Source organism: Gorilla gorilla, chromosome 21, assembly GCF_029281585.2.
Source record: "Gorilla gorilla gorilla isolate KB3781 chromosome 21, NHGRI_mGorGor1-v2.1_pri, whole genome shotgun sequence".
Classification (NCBI taxonomy): domain Eukaryota; kingdom Metazoa; phylum Chordata; class Mammalia; order Primates; family Hominidae; genus Gorilla; species Gorilla gorilla.
The window spans coordinates 56,084,129-56,102,405 of record NC_073245.2 but is presented as its reverse complement, the minus strand read 5'-3'; the positions used below and the strand labels follow the sequence as shown (position 1 = coordinate 56,102,405).

The following is an 18,277-nucleotide window of genomic DNA, read 5'->3' as shown; positions in this document are numbered from 1 at the left end:
GACCACCTGCAGCCTGGCCCAGCCTCTTCTGTTGGCCGTGTGGGAGGGGAAGTCCTTTGTTGGGCAGTGTGCTGATACTAGCCCCAGTACCTCACCCTGCCACCCCCTCATCAACATTGCAGGAGATACCTGAATCTGGTCTTTCAGTTACAACCACAATTGTATTAATAATAATAAATAAAATTATTATCAAATAATTAGCTTTTCTTCAGCACAAACTATGAGTTTGGCATATTAGTCTGCTCAGGCTGCCATAAGAGAATACCACAGACTGAGTGGCTTAAACAATTGAAATTTATTTCTGTCCTGGAGGCTGAAAGTCTAAGATCAGGAGTCAGCAGGGCTGGCGTCTGGTGAGGCCTCACTTCCTGGCTTGCAGATGGCCACCTTCTTGATGTGTCCTCACATGGCCTTTCCTCTGTGCATACAAGAAAGAGAGGGAAAAGTCATGGGGGGAAGAGCTATCTCAGTTGTCTCTTCTCTTCTTACAAGGACATCAATCCTATCTGATTAGCCCCGCCCCCACTTCCCTTATGACCTCGTTTAACCCTATGTATTAGTCTGTTCTCACTCTGCTAATAAAGACATACCCGAGGCTGGGTCGTTTACAAAGAGAAGAGGTTTAATTGACTCAGTTCCAAATGGCTGGGGCCTCACAATCATGGCAGAAGGCTAATGAGGAGCAAAGTCATGTCTCACATGGCTCCTGCAAGACAGCCTGTGCAGGGGAATGCCCATTTATAAAACCATCAGATCTCATGAGACTTATTTGCTACCATGACAACAGTATGGGGAAAACCGCCCCCATGATTCCATTATCTCCCCCTGGCCCCACCCTTGACATGTGCAGATTATTACGATTCAAGGTGAGATTTTGGTGGGGACACAGCCAAACCATATCACCCTAATTACCTCCTTAAAGGCCCTATCTCCAAATACAGTCAAATTGAGAGGGCCTTAACATATGAATCTGGGGTGGGGTTGGAGGAGACACAGTTTTGTCTATAATTACGTGGTTCTTTGTGTTTCACGTGTATTAACTTTTTCTCGTATTCATGACAATGTCATAGGGTAGGCATTATTATTAACATAATTTTTTAAATGAGGAAATGTGGCACCAAAAAGCTTAGTATATTGCTGAAAATCACACAGCTAGTCAGGGTGGTGGGAGGATTTAGAATCCAGGTACTCTGGCTTCAGAGCCTGTGCTCTTACCCACCCCTCCATTCCAGGCCAGGCAGCCCTGAGCCCAGATGGTAGAGCCGAGGCAGCAGTCACAGACCCCACGGTAAACTGGCCATGGAATCATAACCACAGGCTTGTTCCTCTCAGTTAACCTTCACAGCAGTTTGAGGAGTCAAGTGTTCACTGTGCCTATTTTATACATGAAGAAACTGAGGCTCTGAGAGTTAAGTAAGATGGCACAGGACTCTGACCAGGCCACACGTCACCCTGACTCTCTGCCCAGTTAAAATTAAGTGAATAAGGGATGGAATTAATTGATGAAAGTAGGACATTCCCTGCCCACTCAGTCTGATGTGGGAGTGGCAGAGGCTGTGTGTGGATGGGCCATGAGCTATGAAAACCTCCTTGCTTTAAGACGAGAGACCAAGCCGGGCGCAGTGGCTCACGCCTGTAATCCCAGCACTTTGAGAGGCCGAGGCGGGAGGATCACCTGAGGTCAGGAGTTCGAGACCAGCCTGACCAACATGCCAAACCCCTGTTTCTACTACAAATACAAAAATTAGCCAGGCTTGGTGGCACATGCCCGTAATCCCAGCTACTTGGGAGGCTGAGGCAGGAGAATCACTTGAACCTGGGAGGCAGAGGTTGCAGTGAGCTGATATTGCACCATTGCACTCCAGCTTGGGCAACAAGAGCAAAACTCTGTCTCAAAAATAAATAAATAAATAAATAAATAAATAAATAAATAAATAAATAAATAAGACAAGAGACTGAGTCAGGGTTTGAGGCTCTGAGACACTGGAGGCTCAAGGCAGAGGTGACTACATGGGGCTGGGGACACAGGTTCTCTAACAGTTGAGGGTCAATCAGAGAAGGAGCTGCTTCTCCAGTGTTGACTCAGTCACCTCCAATACAGAGCAGGATCCTGGGTCACACAGGATGAGCTTTGGAATCATGGGGATCAGGGTTTCCTGCCTCTGTGTATGAATTTGGCCAAATCAATTACCCTTTCTAAATTTCAAGTTCCTCCTCTGTAAAATGGAGATGACAGTTGCCAGCCCTAAGGCTGCTATGAGGACAAAGTCAAGGGGCAGATGCGCAGTCACCTGGCAGGTGGCCTGTGTCCTCCCCATTGGTGGCTACTGTTGTCCAGTGGCCAGGCCAGGGTGGTGAGGCCCAAGTGGGTTCAGAATGGAAGCCAGGCAGTGCCGGAACTGTGCCCCTTGGCAGGCGGGATAAGCCACGGGCAAGTCCAGAGCAACTCTCTCCCCCCAATCAGGGTCTCAGTTTCTCCATGTGTAACACATGGCCCCAAATCTCTTCCAAAGCTGACCTTTAGGAACTCAGTATTCACTGACACATCCGGCAAAGGGAAAGTCGTGAGCCTCCCTGACCATAGGACCACCAAGAGGAGCCACAGAGAGAGGACATGGTCCACCCAGTGTCCACCCACCACAGGTCAAGACCACACTGAACCACGATCATCTGCTTCTCAGATCCGGCTGTCAACGCCAGGGCCCCAAGTGAAGGAAAGCATGCTGGGTTTAGAATCAGCACACAGCGGGCCAGTCCTGGATCTGCCACCTACATCCGTGGACTTTGGACAAGTCACTTCTTCCATTTCCTTATCTGTCAAATGGGAAGAAAACCCTTATCTCTTTTAGAAGAAAGTGTAGAAAATGTTGTTGGAGTAGAGAAGGATTTCTTAAACAATTCACAAAAAGCATAAACCACAGAGAAAAATTTGACTGCATTAAAACTTAAAATTTCTATGACCAAAAAGCACCAAAACCAAAATTAAGAGAGAGGCCACAGGCTTGGAGAAAATATTTATGATACCTATAACTGATAAGGGATTAATATCTATAATACATAAAGAATTTTTACAATCCAATTTAAAAAGCAAACGGAAAAAGAGACAAAAACATCCACAAGCATTCACAGAAGAAAGTCTAAAGCCCAATAAATTTATAAATACATGCTCAGCTTCACTGTTGACCAGGGAAATGCAAATTAAAGCAACTAAAAGACTATTTCATAAACATCAGAGTGGGGGAAAAAAATCTAACCAAATGTTGCAGAGGAGATGGGAAAGACAGGAACTTTTAGGAAGAGGGTGTTGATACTCTTACCTGGGAGAGCAATTTGGCAATATCTAGCAAAGCTGGAGAGGTTCATGCCCTGGGGCCTTCTGAGCCAACAGTTCCACTTTCAGATAAATATCCCGAAAGAGTAATTCCTATACATGGGCTCAGGATTTGCACTGCAGCACTGATGTTATTGGGAAGAGAAAGAGAACAGCCTAAATGCCTATCAGTAGGGGATTGGGTTAGTAAATTTTAAAACCGTCTTACACTAGAATACTAATTTAAGGCAAATGAACTAGATCTACTTGTAAAAAGGTGAATGGATCTTAAAAGCACGTGTCAAGTTACAGTAAGTTACAAAAGGACACATACACCATTATTGTACATAAATGTCAAAAGCCCACCTAACAAAGCTGTATATTTTTTGTGATCATGCACTGTGCAGTTACGTTTTTAAACATGAGTAAGACATGTCCCTTTAAAACATGGGTAGTGATAGTAGTTATCTATGAGCATTGGGATAAGGAAGGCTCTGACTGTACTGATAATGTTTCATTTCTTTAAAAGAGTTTTTATTTAATTTTCTTTCTTTATCAGAGTGGACATGAAGGGAGGGAGAGAGAGAGAAAGAAATGAGGACAAATCACAGCAAATGTAGCAACACAGTAACATCTGCTAAACCTTGGTGGTAGATTTGTAAGCATTATTTCATTATATTAATCTCTGAACATTTCTGGATGGTTATAATATTTCTGAATTTTAAATAAAAATTGCTGGGGTGATAGAAATGTTCTATGTTTTTATTGTGGTGATAGTTCTATGAATGTGGACATCTGTCAAAGCTCATTGAATTGGACACTTGAAATGGGTGCATTTTATTTTATTTTATTTTATTTTATTTTAGAGTCAGAGGCCCACTCTGTTGCCCAGGCTGGAGTGCAGTGGCACGATCTTGGCTCACTGCAGCCTCCGCCTCCCAGGTTCAAGTGATTCTCCTGCCACAGTCACCCGAGTAGCTGGGATTACAGGCATGTGCCACCACACCCAGCTAATTATTATTATTATTATTATTATTATTATTATTATTATTTTGTGTGTGCATTTTTAGTGGAGACGGGGTTTCACCATGTTGGCGCCGGTCTCGAACTCCTGACCTCAGGTGATCCACGCACCTCACCTTCCCAAAGTGCTGGGAATACAGGCATGAGCCACCATGCCCGGCCTGGTGCATTTTATCATTCATCAATTATACCCCAATAAAGTTGATTCTAAAAGAGGAAACAATTAAATGTGGCTCGTCACTGCTCAGCATCTCCAGTGGCACCTAGTTCCAGATGGAAGTAGACAGAGGCAGGGAGAGACGTCATAGGCTCTGCTTCAGTCTTGAGGGTCTGTCCCCCAAACTGAGGCCTTCAGGCTACCCAAGACCTCATGGCAAACAGGACACCCTTTGCTTTGGGGTCAAGAGTGGGCTGAGCTCTCCTCGCAGGGTTTGCTGAGTCTAATTTTAGAGCTTTGGAGGGTGGAGGAAGAGCTGGCTCTGCTTCTGCAATGAGTTCATCATGTTCCTTGGCACCTCAAAGTTCTCTCCATTTAATTTTTCAGAAGTACTAACAAATCAGGAAAGAAGTGTGCCCTGAAATTGCTATTTGGATGAACGTGACATTTGTAGGCCAGCGACAGAAGCTGGAGGAGCTGTTGTGTTTGCAACTCATAACCTCATCTCACAGCCCCACTCCCAAACAATGCACACACTTGTGGGGAGAGTAGTTGCCTGGATGGAAAAATACAGCCAAACAGGCTCTCAATGAGGCAAGGAAGGAAAGCGGAAGGGAGACAGGAGGGGGGACAGGCACGCTGGCTAACATATACCAAATGCTTACTATGTGCCAGGCCCACTGTCATTTCTTCCTCAACATACATATTACCACCCCCGTTTTAGAGATGAGGAAACAAGCTCAGAAAGGGAATGTGTTATTTTGCCAAGAGCACAAAACTAACAAGTAGCAAGGTTGGATCTGAACCAATCTGGTTGGTGTCAAATTCCTTGCCTATAGCAAGGAGAAGGAGCTCAGTAGACGTTTCTTCCTTTTTATCTTTCTGTACCTCCTTTTCTTCCTTCCTGAGGAAACAAAGGCCCAGAGAGGTTAAAGGATGTGCTGAAAGTTATCAAGCTGTCTTGGGGACAGAACCAGGACTGGCCAGGGTAACTAATTGGATGGCGAAGCTGAGGAAGATGGGAGAATCCAAAATGAGTCATGGGTTCCTGCCATGCACAGAGAGGAAAAGGCTTCGCAGGAAAGAGGCTGTCGCTGGGGAAGTGAAGGGAGGGTGATTGGAGGTAATCTTTGGAGTAACCAATAAAGATGTCCTGAGACGGCCGGGCATGGTGGCTTACGCCTGTAATCCTAGCACTTTGGGAGGCAGAGGCGGGCAGATCATGAGGTCAGGAGATCGAGACCATCCTGGCTAACACAGTGAAACCCCGTCTCTACTAAAAATACAAAAAATTGGCCGGGCGCCTGTAGTCCCAGCTACTCCTGAGGCTGAGGCAGGAGAATGATGTGAACCCGGGAGGTGGAGCTTGCAGTGAGCCGAGATTGTGCCACTGCACTCTAGCCTGGGCGACAGAGGGAGACTCCGTCTCAAAAAAAAAAAAAAAGAAAGATGTCCTGAGACAACCAGGTTTCTGGCTCTAAATTTGTGGAGAGAAAAGTAGGCTACAAAGATGGGGAGACTTTCTTCTCAGAGCCTAGGAGGACCCCTCAATGCAAAAAGGAGTAAGGACTTCAGACCTCCTGACAGCCATGGGGTAAAGAGGGAATCACAGAAAACAGTATACAAACTAAAGAAGCATACTTGGCAGGCGCAGTGGCTCACACCTATGATCCCAAAGTTTTGGAAGGCTTAGGCAGGAGGACCCCTTGAAGCCAGGAGTTTGAGACCAGCCTGGGCAATATAGCAAGACTCTGCATCTCCAAAAAATTTACACATTAGCCAGGTGTGGTGGCACGCACCTGTAATCCTAACTACTCGGGGGGCTAAGCAGGAGGGCTGCTTGAACCCAAGAGTTCAAGGCTGCAGTGAGCTATGATTGTGCCACTGTACTCCAGCAACAGAGCAAGAGGAAGGAAAGAAGGAAGGAAGGAAGAAGGAGGGAAGGAAGGAAGGAAGGAAGGAAGACATGTGGAGACAGTCATGGAAAGGGCTGAGGGTCATTTTCACCTGCCCATGTCTTCAAGACATCAGTGAGTCACGTTGATATTCAAAATAGTGATCCTTAACAGCAAGAAAAAGTTAATGTTCAGTGCCTTACTGTAAATAAGGCAAGATGTCTAATTCCACTTTATATTGATTTCCATTCAATATCAAACCAAAATGGTGCTTAAGGTAGTAAGTTTTAGTTTCTAAGAACGTTCACCTGGAGAAATCTCCTTCAGGGAGAGACTGTATGGGAAGAAATATCTCAGAACAATTTTTTCATTTGTTAACAATAGAACACTTTTCACAAATGTAACCTTACCCAGAGGTGGACTATATAAAGCACAAGCCTAGTCTTTCTGTTTCCACCTCCACAGTTCCTAGTGTTCCTTGGAACACAGTTTGAAAACCACTGAGCTGGCCGGACATGGTGGCTCACGCCTGTAATCCCAGCACTTTGGGAGGCCGAGGCGGGTGGATCACCTGAGGTCAGGAGATCAAGACCAGCCTGGCCAACTTGGTGAAACCCCGTCTCTACTAAAGATACAAAAATTAGCCAGGCGTGGTGGCAGGCACCTGTAGTCCCAGCTACGCAGGAGGCTGAGGCAGGAGAATCGCTTGAACTCAGGAGGTGGAGGTTCCAGTGAGCCAAGATCACGCCATTGCGCTCCAGCCTGGGTGGCAGAGCAAGACTCTGTCTCAAAAAAAAAAAAGAAAGAAAAGAAAACCACTGAACTTACCTAACAAGGCTATTTACAGATGGGCAAACTGAGACCCAAAGAAAGGAAGGAACTTTCCCAAGACCGCCCAGCAATATAGCAAAGCCCATGCTGAAGCTATGGTCTGGAGTCAGTTCCCAGACTTGGATTTCATGAAGTCTGAAACCTTAAAGGTAGGAAGAGTATATGACCTTATATTTTCATTCCCAGCAGAGAGAGATGAAGACCAGAGATGTTAAGTAACTTGTTCTGGTCACACAGCCAAGACAAGGATCACAGTGTTTTTTCCTCTGCATAACAAGAAAGTGGTCCATCCCACAGTGGAACGGAAAAAGGAGGCAGGCTGAAAATCCCAACCCAATGGTGAGCCAGTGCTTTTGTCATATTTCTCCTATTTCCAACAGAGACGAACACCACATTTATATATAGTTGAATTTATAATAACACCTGCTTTAAATGAGGGTGAGTTTTTGGCTTAAGAGTGAGCTAGTAAAAATAATAATAAAAATTTAAAACCCTGGGTAGTTGTTCCAATTAAGTTCAATTAAACATGCCCTTAGGTAGAGTAGATACAGTAAGCGATGCCTTGTAGCATCCAATTTCTCTGACAAACACACTCGCCAGCATAGAGCCAGGAGGTTATTATTTCGTTTTTTGAAAAGAAGTGCAGTGTAGTGGAAAAGACACAAAATTTAGAGTTGAACAAATCTAATCCACATCAACTCACTGCTATGGATGAGTGAAAGCCACTAGAAAATGGGCATAATAATTCCTATCTCAATAGGCTGCCAGAGGATTAAATGAGGTAATGTAAGGAAACGGTGATATGAAAATGTGCTGCAAAGAGTAATTACAGCTACTTTTGAAATATGGAATTGAATAACTAAATTATTTTGTGAGGTTTGATCTAAAATTATCTGAAACATCCGAGGAAAGATGGTGAAGTAAATGCAGGCTCACTCAATGTCTCTCTCCCCAAATTGAATAGAATGACAACCACAAATAGACACACACTTTTAAATGACCAAGAATAGCAGTTCTGAAGCTAGCAACGGGGACGGCTATGCTTTGAAGGTATGTGTCCCTCCAGAATTCATGCAATGGGACTTAACCCCCAAAGTGATGGTATTAAGAGGTTGGGCCTTCGAGGGGTGATTAAGTCATGAGGGCTCCGCCATCATGAATGAAATTAGTACCCTTAGGAAAGGGCTCAAGGCAGCCAGGCGCGGTGGCTCACACCTGTAATCCCAGCACTTTGGGAGGCTGAGGCGGGGCAGATCACGAGTTCAGGAGATCAAAACCATCCTGGCTAACAGGGTGAAACCCCGTCTCTACTAAAAATACAAAAAATTAGCCAGGCGTGGTGGTGGGCGCCTGTAGTCCCAGCTACTCAGGAGGCTGAGGCAGAAGAATGGCGTGAACCCAGGAGGCAGAGCTTGCAGTGAGCTGAGATCGCACTACTGCACTCCAGCCTGGGCGACAGAGTGAGACTCTGTCTCAAAAAAAAAAAAAAAAAAAGATTTCATCTCAGAAGAAGACATTTTAGAAACATTAAAAAAAAAATTAGACCACAGATGTATCATAGTCTCAAAAAAGTCAAAGATGAGATGAAAATTTAACAGGATAAGATTGGAAGAATTGCAGGGCCAAGTTAATAAGTTGTGAACCAGAATAATTGGATTATGTTCCTATTAAATAGATAAGAAACAGCCAGGACAGAACTGACAACAGCAGGAATATAAAGAGGGAGAATTCAAGATAGGATAATAGAAAAATCACCCAAAATGCAAAGCAAAAAGGTCAAAGAGTCAGAAACAATTTAGAGCAGATGATTGTTATGTATGACACACAATGGAAGTAAACATACCAATAAGTAGCATCCTTAAAGGAGAGAACAGAAAAAATGTACCATGGAAATGATCCATCATATAATAAAGAAAAAATACTGAATGTGAAGATTGAAAAGTATATGGCTTTCAAAAAAACGTTAGTAGAGAAAGATGAAAATCTAGATATATTGTGATAAAGATCTTCAACTTCAGGCATTTAAGAAGGATAATTATAAAAGTGGCTCGCCAGTAATACCAAGTTACCAATTAAAGGGAGAATATCAGACTGCCCCCATTGATTTCTCCATATTAATATTTGATATCAGAAGACCAGCATAGCATCTGCAAAGGTGTGAGGGCATAAAAGTATGACTTAAAAACTTTATACCTAATAAACGGATGTGAGGTTTTTTATTTTTGTCATTGTTTTCAGCTTTTTTTCCTTCTAAAAAATTCATTGTATGTATTTAAGGTATAATAAAATGTTTTGATGTACATATACACAATGGAATAACTACTACAGTCAAGCAAATTGTTAACATATCCATCATCTCACATAATCTTCCTTGTGTGCAGTAGAAGTACCTAAATTCAGGAACTGTAGAATTCATCAACATTTCTTTTAAAAAATGCTTTTTAATAATAAAACCCAGACCGGGCACGGTGGCTCACACCTGTAATCCCAGCACTTTGGGAGGATGAGGCAGGTGGATCACCTGAGGTCGGGAGTTCAAGACCAGCCTGACCAACATGGAGAAACCCTGTCTCTACTAAAAATACAAAATCAGCCAGGCATGGAGGTGCATGTCTATAATCCCAGCTACTCAGGAGGCTGAGGCAGGAAAATTGCTTGAACCCAGGAGGCGGAGATTGCGGTTAGCCAAGATCACGCCATTGCACTCCACCCTGGGCAACAAGAGCAAAACTCCATCTAAAAAAGAAAAAGAAAAAGAAAAAGAAAATAATAAAACCCAGAAAACCAAAAGATAATTCAAAATAAAGAAGTCAGGAATAGGAAAGCTATTGAAGGAAGGGTAAAGAAGAGGTTAAGAAGTGAATCTTGTGATTCACTTGTGAGCACAGTGGCTCACATCTGTAATCTCAGCACTCGGGGAGGCTGAGGTGGGAGGATCACTTGAGCCCAGGAGTTCAAGACCAGCCTAGGCAATATAGAGAAACCTAGTCTCCACAAAAAATTTAAAAATTAGCTGGGTGTGGTAGTGCATGCCTGTACCATCAGCTACTCAGGAGGCTGAGATGGGAGGACCACTTAAGCCACAGAAGTGGAGGCTGCAGTGAGCTGTGACTGCAAGAATGTACTCCAGCCTGGGCGACAGAGTGAGACCCTGCCTCGGGGGGGGGAAAAAAAAGTGAATCTTGGATCCTTTTAAATATAAAATCAAGCCTCAATAACTGTGAAATTTAATTTTAAGTCAAAATTATAACTCCTCAAAGAAAATCTATATTATGTAAAAATAATTAAAATAGAATACCTACAATGGCCTATGATAAAAATCTCAGATCATAACAAAGTTGAAATAAGGAGGAAGTATGAATCCACAGATCTGGTAATTTTTTATGGTAGAGACTCACTATACACTATTATACAATGTTTTGTATCTTGAGCTAAGAAATCAAGAAAGAGAGATAAATATATCTCTTTTTAGAAAGTAAAAACATGATGAACTATATCAGTAACTGGATAGTTAAGATGGGGGCAGGAGGGAGTGAGAGAAAAGGAAAGGATTGGGAAGGAATTTTTAAAAAATGATTTTTGGGAACCTGCCAGGCAAATATGAACTAAAAGAAATTAGGATTCATGACATTAATATCAACAAAGTTGAAATGAAACCAAAAAAATTATCAAATGAGACAAAGCATTACCCATGCTGATAAAGGATGTAAAACACAATGAGAATGATTGTCAATGACATCATTCCAGATAATGTAACATCAAAAGACATGAAGCAAAAACTCTTAGATAAATACAATGTGAAATCAGGAGAAGCACAAGAATAGAAAACTTTAACTCCCTCCTCTCAGAAATAATTAAAGCTATAAATAATTTAAATAATATAATTAATGACATTGATCAAATATGTGTATATATAATATGTTAAACTCTGTCCACAGAAAACAGAGAATATTCCTTTTCTTCACATGCCAGTGGAATATTTGACATGTGCTAGGCTACAAAGGAAACCTAAAAAAATCTAAAAGATATAGTACATATCTTTTAGATTTGTACAGTAGATATAGTACAGTTCACAAGCTCTGAACTTGATGCAATAGAAGCATAAATTAATAGTAAAGGTAAACCAAAAAATGAAAATTCAGACATTTTCTCCCCGCCAACAACTCCTGGCTGAAAGGACAAAGAAACTGAAACAGTTAAAGCTGTATTCGGAAGAAAATTAATAGGCTTCAACAGTTACTTCCAAACAAACATTCACCAATATGTTCTCAGGTTTCAACAGTCTTTGACCAGAAAGTAATTTTAAGATCCAAATTACTATGACTCTTAGCCTTCCCAACCATAATCCATCCTTCTGCTAGGTTCCCCATAAAAACAATTCTGGGAACCCCTGAGGAATGTTCGATTCTGTTCCACAAGTTCCTTCTGATCATCATCATCTTCTCTCCCCTTCTCCCTTTCCCTCTCCCTCTCTCTCCCCTCCTTCCTCCCTGCTTCAGCCTTCCCTTCCTCCCTCCTCCCTCTCACACTTTTCTCTCCTTCCCTTCACCTCTCTTTCCCTTTTTTCCTCCCCCTCCTTCCCTTCCTCTCTTTTTCCCCCTTTCCTCCCTTCCTTTCTTTCTCTTTCTCCCTTTCTCTCCCTCCCTCCATCTTTCTTTCTTCTTCTTCCTCTTACTCCTCTTCCCTCCCTTCCTCCTCTGCCTTCCCTGCTGGTTAGCAACCACAAGAGAGCTTTATGTAATGATGGAATTGTCCTATGCCTTGATATGTGCTGATTACAAGAATATATATATATATATCTGTCAAAACTCATAGAACTGTACACTCTCCAAATAAAGTCAATTTTACTGTATGGTAAAATACGATTTTAAAAATATAATTAAGGAATAAAAATAGTGTTCCAATGCATTTAGAAAGAAGAATTTTTTTGAATTTTAAATAAAGCAGGCATAAAAGTAGCACTAAAAGCTGAAAACAATAACAAAAAAGCAAATTGATCCCAAACATTAAATAAAATATTAATGAATCACTTAAAACAGTACATCATATTACTACCATAATATGTCCAAGCAGGTGTTTGCACCAAGACTACAAGGATGGTTCAATATTAGGAAATCTATAGATATGATTTACCATATCAATGGGTTAAAATAGAAAAATGACAAGGTCATCTCCTTCATGCCCTCCCAAAAGGTATTGGCTAAAATGAAATATCAATTTATAATGAAGTTAAAAATAATTTTGTAACATTATTAAATATCTAGATAGCTAAATACCCAGATATTTAGCTATCTATAGATAACTACTGTATGGAGACATACTTATGTCTCTAATAACTAACATCTTACTCAAAACTTCAGCCATAGGAGCATTTCTTCTGATAAAACAGAATCAGGGCATCCACAAGTAAATAAGAAAATAATATAAGAGGGGCCAGGCATGGTGGCTCATACCTGTAATCCCAGCACTTTAGGAAGCCGAGGCAGGATGATCTCTTGAAGCCAGGAGTTCAAGATCAGCCTGGCCAACATAGCAAGACCTCATCGCTACAGAAAAAATAAAATAAAAATAAAATAAGATATAACTTTTGGAAAGAAGGCAGCAAAATATTTATATATTATATAATCACCTTCCCAAAAATCTAAGAGAGTCAACTGATAAACCATTAGAAATAAAATAATAATTCAATATAATATGATAATACAGGAATAACAATATAATAAGTCAGAAAATATATATACAATAGAATAGCTCACTAAAATGGCTTATTACAAAAATTTTAAATAATAGCTAATATTTGTTAAGGACTTACTATTTAACATGAACATTTCCATGAAATAGGTATTATTTTTATCCTTATGGTAAAAATGAGGACATAGGCTCAGAGAGGTGACATCACCAGGCTGCATTCACACAGCTTTGAATATCAGAGCCAGGATGAAAACCCAGGTGGTCCTATTCCAAAGCCCATGTGTTTACCCACCAGAGACTACTTCCTCCCTCTATACTCTGACATATATAAGTAACAGCCAGTTAGAAAATATGATGGAATAAAAGATTCATTTCCCAATAGCAAAAAAAAAAAAAAAAACCCAGAAAATTCTTAGGGACGAACATAATAGGAAATGTGCAGAGCCTGTAATGCAGAGAAATGTAAAGCACAGCTTAGAAACATAACATATAAGAAAAGACTGCATGAATACTGATAGGTACCTTGTATGTAGATCTAACACCATAAAAATATATATTCTCCTCAAAATAGTCTAAAATTTAATGCAATCCAAATTAAAATATCAAAAACGCTTTTTCGGATTTTAACAAAAAATAATTCTAAATTCTGCCCCCAAAAATAAATGTATAATGCTGTAAAAATCCTTTAAAAAGAACATTAAAGGGGGATTTTCCTTACCAGATATTTAAAAATTACTGTAGTATTATAAAACTACAGTAATCAATAACATATTGTGTTGCCTAAAGAAACAGACAAATGAGGGAAACAGAATGGATAATCCAAATTAGACCCAAGTATATACCAAAGTTTAATTTGTAATAAAGGCAGAGTTCAAATTAGTCAGAAGTTTATGGATTATACAATAAAATATATAGGGGCTGGGCGCAGTGGCTCACACCTGTAATCCCAGAATTTTGGGAGGCTGAGGTGGGTGAATCACTTGAGGTCAGGAGTTCAAGACCAGTGGGGCCAACATGGTGAAACTCCATCTTTACTAAAAATACAAAAACTAGCCGGGCATGGTGGTGGGTGCTTGTAATCCCAGCTACTCAGGAGGCTGAGGCAGGAGAATCACTTGAACCCTGGAGGTGGAGGTTGCCGTGAGGCGAGATTCCGCAACTACACCCCAGCTTGGGTGACAAAGTGAGACTTCATCCGAAAAAAAAAAGATGTTGAGATAAATGGCTACTCATTTGGGAGGAAAAAAAATTTCCAAACTTCCTTCAAATACCAAAATATATTCCAGAGAGATGAGCGAGGTATATATTTTTTGAATGTTTAAAATGGTAGGAAAAATATATCTATATAAAACTTGGGGAATATAAAACCCTAAAAAAGAAGTCTTATTTTATTACATAAAAATGTTAAACGGTAACATATACCATAAGCAAAATCAAAAGATAATTGGTTGCAAGGAACCAAGATCCAACATCTCTACAGTACAAAGAACCCTCATATCAAGAAGAGAATAGCTCAACATAGTAGAAAAATGGGCAAAATAAATGAACAAGCCATTCAAATAAGAAACAACAAGAAAAGATACTCAACCTTGTTGATAATTAAGGAGTTCAAGTGAGGCCGGGCATGGTGGCTCACATCTGTAATCCCAGCACTTCAGGAGGCCGAGGCAGGCAGATCACCTGAGGTCAGGAGTCTGATGCCAGCCCAGCCAACATGATGAAACCCTATCTCTACCAAAAATACAAAAATTAGCCAGGCGTGGTGGCACATGGCTGTAATCCCAGCTACTTAGGAGGCTAAGGCATGAGGATCGCTTGAACCTGGGAGGCGGAGGTTGCAGTGAGCTGAGACTGTGCCCCTGCACTCTAGCCTGGGTGACAGAGTGAGACTCTGTCTCAAAAAAAGAAAAAAAGTTAAAATGACAACATTGATATTTTTGTTGAAACTGTAAGATTGGCCAAATTGAGTGATTGGAAATAATGCAGGAAGTGGGCTGGTGAAGGCACTACTCAGTGGCAAGGACACAGGGCTGGAGGTGGGGGGTCATGCCAAAGTATGAGGCCCATGGGCCTCATGGCTGAGGAGGCTGGCTGGGGCGGTGGTTTGGGGGAGCTTTGTGGAGGTGTGTGGGCTGACAGTCACAGCAGCCGCAGATGCAGGACGGTGAGAGGATGCTGTGATGGTGGAAGATAGGTTATATGAAACAAATAAGCAAAGCAATTGAATAAATTAGTACCTATATTGGGGATAATGAGAGCCAAGATTCTCATTACCTAAGATATTTACAAATGTAAAAGGAGAAGGCTAGAAATAACCTTGAGGTATTGGATTGGATTCGGAGGTTTTGGTATAAACTCATGATTCGTGTGTGTGTGTATGTACATATAGAGAGAGAGAGAGAGACACATACAAATACTTTTTAGTTGAATAAGCAGGAGTATGTGTGTACACACATGTGCATGCACACACACACACATACACCTACATCCCAGGTGTAATGAGTATACTGAGTGCCCAGATCTTGGTTGTAAATATCACCCTTCACTGAAATGAATCACAGCTACTCCAAGAAATGACTAATGCCACGGCTGAGGCAGAAAATGCATGATGACGAGATGAACCTAGAATATCTCATTATGCCAGAAAGTAAGGAAATGATGAATGAAAGATGAAGTCATAGCAAAAGGACATGGCAGCCACTGTGTTCTTGAAGGGGTCCCTGCTATCTGGGAAAATATTTGGTTTTTTCAACAGAGTCTGGCTCTGTCACCCAGGTTGGAGTGCAGTGGTGTGATCTTGGCTCACTGCAGCCTCCACCTCCTGAGCTTAAATGATCCTCCCCACCTCGGCCCCCAAAGTAGCTAGGACTACAGGCGCACGCCACCACGCCTGGCTGACTTTTGCATTGTTTTTAGAAACAGCATTTCGTCCTGTTGCCCAGGCTGGTCTCGAACTCCTGAGCTCAAAAGATCTGCCTGCCTCGGCCTCCCAAAATGCTGGAATTACAGGTATAAGCCACTGTGCCTGGATTTTTATTTTATTTTTTGAGACAGGGTCTTATTCCGTTGCCCAGGCTGGAGACAAGATTCTGATCGTCAAACTAGGTAATGATAGAAATGAATTATAAAATAGAAATCCATGAGCTCCTGCTGATATAAATACACCCGTACATACAAAAAGGAAAAGGAAAAGACTTTTTTACAATAGAATATCAACTCATAGGTATAGAAGGAATGATGAGAATACAAAAATTACCATTTGGCCAATATCACAAAGATGACTGATCCAGAAGTCATCCATGAAGGGTGTTTAACAGGGAACAGAAAATATTGGCATCATCTCAGAAACTTCCCCACAACATACCAATCAATTACAAAAGGGAAATGGTGAGTTTATGGTGGGGAAACCTAAGGCCGGGCACAGTAGCTCACACCTGTAATCCCAGCACTCTAGGAGGCCGAGGCGAGCAGAACACTTGAGGTCAGGAGTTCGAGATCAGCCTGGCCAACATGGTGAAACACCATCTACTAAAAATACAAAAAATTAGCTGGGCGTGGTGGCGGGCACCTGTAATCCCAGCTACTTGGGAGGCTGAGGTAGGAGAATCGCTTGAACCCAGGAGATGGAGATCGCAGTAAGCTGAGATTGCGCCGTTGCACTCCAGCCTGGGCAACAAGAGCTAAACTCCGTCTCAAAAATAAATAAAATAAAATAAAATAAAAATACGGTGGGGAAACCTGGCAGGCACCAAGATGACCTGGTGGTCGAGATTAACACCTCCAGAGGTGGTCACCATCTTGTGCCTCCTGAGATGATACACTGAAATAATGTAGCATCATCCTGTGGCCTCCTTGCCCAGGAACATGAGCTGAGTGTGGACACATGGAAATTTCAGATGGATCTGAGTTGAGTATCACCCTAGAGAATGGAACGCTTTAAAACCATTGAGGATTCAAAAGACAGGGCAAAATGAGAAACTGTTTCAGCTTGTAGGAAACTGAAAATGCACAAGAACTAAATGCAATACATGTTCTTGGAGAAGGTTCTGGACCAGAGGGGAAAAGACAAATTGTTGGGATGCTTGAATGGGGTCCATGGATTGGGTGGTGGTGTTTGTACTGATGTTGATTTCTTGATTTGGAGGGTTGCATTGGGGTTAGGTAGAGAATGAACTTGGTCTGGTGAAACACACACGACTGTGTTTAAAGATGATGGAATATTATGTGTGCAGCTTGCCCTCCAAAGATTCAGAAAGAGAATAATGGAAGGAGGGAGAGACAGAGAGACAGAGAGAGAGAGAGCACACGCACAAGCCAGAATGTGATAAAATGTTAAGAATTTGATGATCTTGGTGAGGGGTATATGGTAGTTCTATGTATTGTTCTAGCAATTTTTCCACAAGCTTGAAATTGTTCAAAGTATATTATCTTTTGAAATATTCAAAAGAATAAAAATCCAATTAGAAATGTTACTAGAAAGAATTATAGAAGCACCTTTGGCATATTTGAAATAGGCCTCATTTTTGTTGAATAAAGTGCATTCACATCCACTAAATAAATAAACACTCAGTGTTGGTGAGGGAACAGATAAAAAAGATTCTGTGGTGATAGGTTTGTAATTTGGTACAATCTAAATAGGCCTTTCTTTGAGTCTAAAAAATGTATAAAGAAGCATGCAAAGATATATATGTTTTAAGGATGTTTGGGGCAGAACAGGTTTGAAAAATTGGAAACAACCCATATACCTGTGAGTGGTCATTGAAAAATTCAGTCACGTCCCTACAACTTAGCTCTCAGGAGCCCTGAAACAATGAAGTATTGTTTAATGAACATACAAAGGTGTTCACAATTTATTTTTTGAAAAACAAATTTATGTATTTATTAATTTGGTCATTAGCTCAGCAAATATTTGTTGAATCCTATTATGTATGAATTGTTGGGTAAGGCGCATTAGATTTAAAAAGATTTATAAAGCACTGTATTTCCTTTTCTGAAACTCTAATTTCTAATTGAGGAGACAGACATATCAACAAATAATATTTATGATATCTTCAGTGAAAAGTACAAGTTGAGACCAGGCGCAGTGGCTCACGCCTGTAATCCCAGCACTTTGGGAGGCCGAGGCGGGTGGATCACCTGAGGTCAGGAGTTTGAGACCAGCCTGGCCAACATGGTGACATCCCATCTCTACCAAAAGTACAAATATTAGCCAGGTGTGATGGCAGGCGCCTGTAGTCCCAGCTACTTGGGAGGCTGAGGCAGGAGAATCGCTTGAACACAGGAGGTAGAGGCTGCAGTGAGCCGAGCACTCGAGCCTGGGTGACAGAGCAAGACTCCATCTCAAAAAAAAAAAAAAAAAAAAAGTGCAAG

At 41.4% G+C, this 18,277-nt stretch overlaps 1 long non-coding RNA gene across 1 annotated transcript; it reads right to left on the bottom strand.

The window, feature by feature from the left end:
- Positions 1-280: 280 nt before the first annotated feature.
- Positions 281-12,756, bottom strand: LOC134757781 (uncharacterized). The gene is made up of 2 exons (XR_010132274.1): positions 12,670-12,756; positions 281-418 (listed from the first exon to the last, which is right to left on the bottom strand). It is a non-coding gene; the product is annotated as an uncharacterized lncRNA (long non-coding RNA).
- Between the last annotated feature and the right edge of the window lie 5,521 nt (positions 12,757-18,277).